Source organism: Morus notabilis, unplaced genomic scaffold, assembly GCF_000414095.1.
Source record: "Morus notabilis unplaced genomic scaffold, ASM41409v2 Scaffold99, whole genome shotgun sequence".
Lineage (NCBI taxonomy): Eukaryota > Viridiplantae > Streptophyta > Magnoliopsida > Rosales > Moraceae > Morus > Morus notabilis.
In genome coordinates, this window is record NW_010362482.1 from 155,888 (window position 1) to 164,596 (window position 8,709).

The following is an 8,709-nucleotide window of genomic DNA, read 5'->3' on the forward strand; positions in this document are numbered from 1 at the left end:
CAGCTATTGAGTCTGCTCCATTTGTACTTGTACAAAAGGGTTGTCAGCTTGACATTCAGAACCTTGATGAGGCCCATTACAAAATTCACAAACTAGAGATGATGCTTGAATAACATTACCTGTCAGATGATTATTTTGCAATTGTTTGGAAAGATAAGCAATTCGGACAGTGAGTTTAGTGATGGCATCTATCTCATGTACTCCGGCTATATTTTTTGGTATGCTTCTTTCACTAGGCCACTGGTAATTATTGGTTGCCATATCTTCTAGCAACTCATATGCTTCATCTTCGGTTTTCTTCATTAAAGCTCCTCCTGCATATGCATCAATCAGAGTTCTTGTAGTGCCGCTCAACCCATTGTAGAAATTATGGACTTGCATCCATTTAGGTAGACCATGATGAGGACATCTTCTCAGTACTCCTTGTATCTCTCCCATGCGTCATATAGAGTTTCACCTTCATTTTGAGTAAAATTGTTGATCTCGATGCGCATCTCGCTGTTTTAGCTGGTGGGAAAAACTTAGAAAAGAACTTCTAAACTAAGTCTTCCCAACTAGTGATCGAATTTGGCGGCAGTGAGTTCAACCAATTTTTTGCTTTATCTCTCAAAGAGAAAGGAAACAAATGAAGGCGAAGAGCTTCGTCATTAACTCCATTGCATTTGACAGTATCACAAATCTCTAGAAAATTTGTGTTGTGAGCATTAGGATCTTCATTCAGTAATTCATTAAATTGGATTGCTTGAATCATCTGCAACATCACCGGCTTCAATTCAAAATTATTCGCCTGAATAGCAGGCCTCCTGATAACGGATTGAACACCGGTTGGTGGCAATGCATAATCTCGCAAAGTCATTGGCTAATTAACCACCGGTGGATTGTTTAGTCGTATGTTGTTGTTGCTGTTCTCATTTATTGCCCCTTCAGGATCATCCATAGTTTCTTGCGACTAAAAGACAGTTTTTCTCTTCTCTTTTCTATTTCTTCGACAAGTATGCTCAATTTCTGAATCACGAGAAAGTAGAAAACTGCTCCCACACTTTCGCATGCACATTCAGTAAATTCCTGTAGAGCACAAAACAAGAATAACAAAATAAATAACAAAATAAAATCCAAAGTAAAATTAGAGTTATTTGGTATCGATATTAGCAAAAACAAAACAATCCCCGGCAATGGCACCAAAAATTTGTTGTGAAAAATCGTAACGCAAGTATACGTTATCGTAATCAAGTAATATAATAGTAAATAAGAGTATCGTCCCACAAGGATTGTTGTTTACTAATTATCAAAATTATATTAACTCCAATTTTATTTGAATAATTGAAAAGATAGTTTATAAAATTAAGTAAAGCAAAACTAAAGCAATTAAATAAATTAAACAATGCTAAGCAAGTGAATAAAATTCAATAGATTAAGACTCTAGGGTTTCTGATTTCACCAAAATTAATCCTGTTCAAATTCCCATAATTTAAGAAAATTAACATTCATCCTATACTGACAGCAATTTTTCTAAAGCAATTATTATTCTTTCTCAAGCAACAATAATATTAATCCAACAAGCAAACTCTACATCTCTGTCAGACTTCTAAACCTGTTGAAAATCACTAAGTGTAAGAAATTCAAAAGAACTGCACAAGCATGATAGATATCTCTATCCTATGAACAACTCATGGTATTTCAATTAAGAGCTTATTTAATTATCACCTCTCAGTCTCAAATCAAATACAAAATCATGTAATAGTTGGCCAAACAATCACAAGCATTAAAAATAAATTGAAATACTCAGCATATATTGATTAAACATTAATTACTTAAAAAGAAGATTGAGAATCTGAACATTCATAATCTGGCTACATCGAGCCCTAGAAAAAGAAATTAGTTCATCTCTAAACGAAATAAATTCCTAAACAAAGTCTTAATCATTGGAAAGGAAAGAAAATAACTAGTTTGGAGTTGAATTGAAGCGTCTCCGTCTCCAGATTTTTACCGTTGTTCTTCTCCGTATGCAATTCTCCTTTCTCTTCTTGAATCTCCTCTCAAAAGTCAGCCGTCACTCTCCAGTCCAAAAGTGCCTTTAATTGCCCTAGAATCATCTATTTATATGTTTTCAAGCATTAGGGTCAAAACAGGTAAGTTTTCTCACTATTGGCCTTCAAAAAGCATCTTTTCTTGTGTTGTAGCGCCGCGGCGCTGAGTTTCTAGCATTGCGGCGCTATCATGGGCGCCAAAACACTACTCATTCTGCCCACATGTACTGGTTTCGTAAATCTCAGCGCCAAAACGCTACAAATTGGCGCCTAAACGCTGTGTTTGCTGTCCTTTTTTCCACCACAAGTTGTCCAAAACTGTCCAAATCATAGACTTTCACCTAACCTTCAAACAAAGAACAAAAACACACATAAAAACTAACAAAACCCTCGAAAACTAACTAGATATTAAGTATAAAATGATACTAAATGAGCGAGTAAAACTCAATCATCACAATAGAGTTACAATCTTCCAACAATTCACACCCTAACACTTTCCCAAGAAACTGAGCAAGAAAATACCCAAGAAAATTCATCTTTTCTCTCACCTCTCTCTCTCTATACCGTCTCTCTCTCTCTCTCTCTCTCTCTCTCTCTCTCTCTCTCTCTCTCGTTTTTTTGTACAAGTTTTTCACTCTCTCTCTCTAGAATACTCTCAAAGAAAAAGAATCGAAGCTTAAAAGAATATTACAAAGAAAACAGTTTTTCTCATCTGGAGACCACGCAAGTCGGTCCACTCAAATGCTTCCACCTGTAATGCTCTTATCCACGTCAGCTTTAAACACCTCCTCTAACATGCGCTTGTTGTCCAATCAAAACGACTTGTCATTTTTGTCTTCTCCAAATTCAGCTTTGTTAAATAAACTGAGTCATATTAGAATTGATTCAACAGTTATTATATGAATATCACAAAAGGAAGAACAAATTCTAAGAATGTGACAATTTTTTGGTTTCTCCAATTCATACATAAATAAATCATTTTCGCACCATAAACTTTCCATAACGAAGCAAACACGTAGAGAACTAAGAGTTCAAAACTTTAAGCATGGAAAATGAATGAAATAACTTAATTTGAAACTATAACTATAAGACGGACTTATTTAACTAGCTGGGACTTGGGTGAAACATACGAGAGAATCTCCTCGTCTGCTTCGAACTTAGCCATGTCTTCCGTCCTCAAATTAACCCAAGCCTCAATTCCATCACCAGATTTTGTATCAAAAAAAACAAACCAGATTCTTATACGTCATCCTCGCCGATCCGACGAACGCCGGTTTTCCCCACCCGAAATCGACCTCGTATATCGGAAACCTGCAAAGGCTGGTGAAGCTGAAAGGAACCACCTCTCCTTTCTTCGCCTCAGTCAATCTCTCCTTCAAGAAGCTCAAATGTTCATCTTCCTTTTGCAGCCTCTTCACGAGCTCGGCGTCGATTCGCTTTATCGAATCCCTCACGTGGCTAACGATGGTGTAACTCCCGTTCTCCAACCAGCTTATGTTACCGAAGTAATTCTCCGGCAATGGAGGGACAATTCGCGTGCGGAGATTCAAGGCGTGAACAATAACCGGACAAATTCTGTTGCCGTCTTCGTTGTCACCTTTTGGTTGCGTCGCCGCGGTCAAACGGCTCCATATAAACGCCGACAAGGCTTCAACCCTTGTCGGACGTCGTCGGTCCTCAACGCTGGTCTTGTCCTCGTATTTCACTCTCAACTCGGCGATCTTCGGAGCGTCGCAGATGAACCTCGTCACCGCAATGTCGGGCTTTATGATACCATGTTTCGCCGTCTAACCCGCCAATTCCTTCGCCGGAAAGAGCTTCCCCACGCCAAACTAAGGCGGGATTACATCCGTCTCACCGCGGGAGGGAGCGGACCAAGCGTTGAGGAAATTGGAGAGGGACAAGGCGTCCGCGAGCTTGTGGTTGAGGCAGAGACCCATCGCCATGCCGTCGCAGGCAAAGAAGTTAACTTTGACTCCGACGGGAAGCTCGGAGAGTCGCTCGTCGTCGAGCTCCAATGCGAGGAATTTGTTCATGTCGTTAGGGTTCGGGTCATCGAGAACACACGAGAGGTTGCAGTTGGCTTGAGCTAAAACAAAGTAAGTGCCTTCGTCTTTGCAGTCGACGCAGAGTTGGTTTCCTTGAGCACACCGGCTAGTCGATAGTATGAAGTTAAGGCCTTGGATAAGGATTTCTTGACTTTGTTTAGACGTTGGTCTCTGGTGAGATTGCAATATTCGGGTTCTTTGGGGAAGAAGAGGACCATTGGCATGTAAACTGGAGGTGAAACTTGGTCCAGGAAAGAGAGTTGGTAGTGGCGGAGGTGATCTGGGGTAGGAGATGAGGGTTTGATTCTCTCCTCCGAGATAACTTGGACTTCAAGCTTCATTTTTTTCTCAATATGTAAAAGAAATGATACTAATTGGAATAATATTGCTAATGTCTTTGTGGGAAGAGGATGATATAAGGGTTATATAGGTGGAGAGAAATGTAGCTCATGGAAGTCAAGGTCAAAATGCTCTCTCTCTCTCTCTCTTTTAATAAATGAAACAACATATCCTAACTATACTGACATCTTTTAAAGTTCCTGTCACACACTAAGTTCCGAACTCGATATTATTAAAATTAAAATTAAAAAGTTAACAAAAGATAATGATTATAGCAATAGCCAATACATAGCTTTTAAAAAGAAAAGACAAAAAGAAAATTCTAAAGAACTCTAGGAAGCTAAATAAATACAAGCGGAAAACTAATGCCAAAAGGATAAGCTAAGCCTGCACCTTTGAAAATTAGCTTCCAGAAGGCCTCAGTAAAAAAAATTTCTAGTAAAAAAAAAAAAAAAAAAAAAAAAAAAAAAAAAAAAAGGTTTTATTTTTTATTATATTATATTGTTAGATTATGTTATGTTATATTATATTATATTATATGATGTACACACACTTGTAAGGGAAAGCAATGACGCTTTAATTAATTTATGTTTATCGTCCTCTTTCAGATAGTGTTTCTGATGCTATTGTAACTTTTTTTTTTATTAATAAAATAGAATGAAAGACAGTGGGAGATAGGCTTTTAGTATGTACCGTAATTAAAATATTTTAATGTGTTTCAATGTTAATTATCCTCTCTCTGAATTTTTTTTTTTTTTTGGTTGAAAAACTGAATTATCCTCTCTTGTCAGTATATCTAAAAGAAATCAATCTCAAAAAGAAAAGAAAAGAAAAAAGCAAGTTTTAAGTTATAAAAAGGATCAATCTTATTATTAGTCCTCGAACTATAGGTCCAATTTTATTTTGATACATGATTCTTAAAATATCTTAGAATAAATTGTTGATTTATCAAGTTTTCCAAACTTATCATGTCGTCTTAAAATCACATGGAAAAAGTAACGATCATGTGCTGTAAATTTAATCAGGGTTAACTTTGTAATTTTACGTTTCAAAACATATCTGTTAAGAAAGATAGTCACGATTTATTCTTTGTCAAAATTTTAATTGATTGACGCATAAAATGACTAATTTACGACAGCTTGTTTAATCGAAGACTCGTTATGCAACATTTTAAAACTTTAATGAGATTTGACCTATAATTCTGAGATATATATTAAAGATCTAGAATTAAGTACAATAAAAGTTGTGAGGAAGACTAAGGGATCATACCAATTTAAACCAAGTATCAAACTAAAGTGATTCTAATCATGATAACGCCGGAGACCGGAGTCGAGAACGTTTGAAATATTTGACGAATATTAAAGTTAAAATCAGTATATAATTAATTAATTATGTCGAATTAAATTGGCTAGCACAAATTCGGCTTTGGCACTTACTTACCAACCACTACGGAGGCGATGCTAGAATAAAAACAAACAAAAAATATCCCTTTTAATTTCACTTTTGAGCTTATTGTTCTCTAAAAAACTCAAAAATATCCCTCATAATTTGCGAATGTTCAAGTTTTATCCCCTTCAAAACTGAACCATAGAATGGCCCTCTTAAATTAATAGGTTATGATTGATGCATTGATAAACTATGTATTGAAATTTGTTAACTGTTACTGATATTTATTAATCAGATATTGACTAATCAGTAGTAAACGACTAAATTAGACAATAATAAACCATCAGTTAATCAGTGGTAAACTACAAATTATTACATCACGGATTAACTATTTAAAAAAAAAAAAAAAAAAACCGTTTTCCTATTTTTTGGGTCATTTACTAAAAAGATTGCTTAAATGGTCATTTTTGCACATATCTGTTTTTATAAGAAAAATAATTATAGGTTCTTAGTTCTATTCTTACTAGAAAGTAATTCATCAAATTTTGTTCAATGATGTAATCTCAATTTAATTTTAAAAATCCTATAAATCAAAGCTAACTCAAGAACAATCCAAATCCATAAAGCAGCAAAATAGATATGATGTCAAAAGTCATTTATAGATCAAATGTAATTCAACGTATATGTCTTACTTGAATTTTAGAAACCACGGAAATTTCAGTTTACCTTATATTAAAAAAAACTCAAAAATTGCTTTTATCCCCTTCAAAATTAAAAGGAAAACTGAACCGTGGAAAGGAGTGTCGGTTTCTTTTTTATAGAGAAAACTAGTATGTTACTCGCGCGTTGCAGCGGGTAATAGCTATGAGTTTATATAAGAAGTTGGTAGTTTTAATTGTATAAAATTAATTTATATACAAATATTTATATGAGCATGTCAATATAACATTGTCATAAGTACTTTTTACAATGCATTTGTGCTTTTTCTTTTGCTTTTTCTGTTTCGGTTTTTAGCTGCAAAATGAAAATTTTGGAGGAATTAGCATTGTTATTGAGAATGCTAAAAATGTTATGTATATGTTATATAAATTAACTTATTTAGAGGTAGTTGTATTACCTAGTTTTTCGAAGTTTTGTGGAAGGTTTTGCTTGTTTTGATTGAGACCTGAGATCATAAAAGTTTGTGTAGTTATATATTTAAAATTATAGATGTCATTTTTTGTTAATGGATAATGTAAAATAGTGAATACATCTTACCTTGTGGTTGCTTTTTTTGGATCTGATGCGTATGGATCTATTGGTTTCGTGCATTTAATCTGTACCTGCAAAATGTATGATAATAATTCATCAAAGAGAAAGCCAAACCAATAATGAATGCCAGTAAAATTTAGTAATGAATAAAAGACAGGAAAGAAGGAAGGAAGGAAAGGGAAACAAATTTATGAACAAAAGTTGTAAAACACATATATCACATATGAATATCGCTAAAGGGAGCCAATATATCCAATATAAGGAAGAGATATTAAGGAATTATGGATAACAGTTATGAATAGTACCTTAAACGCTATAAATATTCCTTTGAATGTGATATCTAGATCAACTAAATACAAACAAAGGAAAAGAAACAATACCAAAATATCAAAAGAAAGCAATAAATGATTGATAATAAAGTAAAGCATTAAATAATTAAGGCTAGAATACATAAGACAATAAAGTGCAAACAAAACAAACAATGATATACATAATATATCCATATGCAACAATAGTTTTTGTAAATAAATAAAAAGATAGTACTAACATCTACTAATAACATAATAAAATCACCTGCAAACAAAAATTATAAAAGTAAAACAACATACGCATTAATAGAACTACAGGAAATGAATATATTCAACATCAGAAACACATATTAAAGATTTGTGGGCAAGAATCATTAATAATACCTGGTACGCTATAAATACTTCTTCGGGTATGAAGTGTCAGCCAAGTAAATGCGAAGAAAGAAAAAGCAAGGATGTAGAAATAATAGGATAAAACAGTAAAGGATGGATAATGAAGTATAGCAGTAAATGACCGAGGGCGGAGTGAAGAAGAAAAAGAGTAAAGTGCAGGGGAAACAAACAGGAAAGTGCAAAATAGAGTCATACACAGAACCGGATTTTATAAATGAAAAGGAGGAAAACAATTAGCAAAAGTACATATCCTATAAAAGCCTCACACGTAAGAATAGAGCAGCAGTTTCCAGGGGATATAAAATAATATTGGTTAATCAAATGATAAGAGCAGTCCATTAAGGTGTTGAAGAAAATAAAAGAAGGAAATAAAGATTAAATGGTAATCACCTGAGAAGAAGAAAAAAGAAAAAAAACAAAAGTAGGGGAAAAAATGATAGAACAATTTTTTTTCTGCCACATATTTAATGTATCTGAGACAATAGAGCAAAAAATTATCAATCCATTTAATACCTCAGCAATAAAATGAGGGCAGGTCATCAAGTTAAGCAGACAAAGCACTATCTTAAACAATACAGATGAGCAAATTAATAAATGCAAAAGGAGATATGCAGAATGATAGATACACTGCATGGAATGAATGAGGGAACAAAGAAAAATATCTATCCTTTGTCGGTAAAAGTTAAAGAAAGCAACCACCGAATGAAAAAACCAGTAAATATGCAAAGAAATTTAGTTCAAGCGGGAACCACAAAAGATAGTTATCAAAAACAGAGGAAAAAAAATACTATAAGTAAAAAAAAAGAACATAAAACATGTACTTCAGTAAGGGGACGAAGGAAACCAAACCAGGATCGCGAATCAGTCCAATAAAGAATGAGCTAAGAACAGTGCAAAAGCCCTGCATGAAAACCATATTAGACATAAAAAAAAAGTTCCATCAAAACCGCAAAAAAC

The 8,709-nt window shown here is 34.1% G+C and overlaps 1 non-coding gene and 1 pseudogene across 1 annotated transcript; one reads left to right on the plus strand and one right to left on the minus strand.

The window, feature by feature from the left end:
* Positions 1–391: 391 nt before the first annotated feature.
* On the plus strand, positions 392–494 carry LOC112092320. Its single transcript, XR_002902536.1, has one exon. It is a non-coding gene; the product is annotated as a small nucleolar RNA R71 (small nucleolar RNA).
* Positions 495–3,123: 2,629 nt separating this feature from the next.
* On the minus strand, positions 3,124–4,416 carry LOC112092305 (annotated as a pseudogene).
* Positions 4,417–8,709: the final 4,293 nt, after the last annotated feature.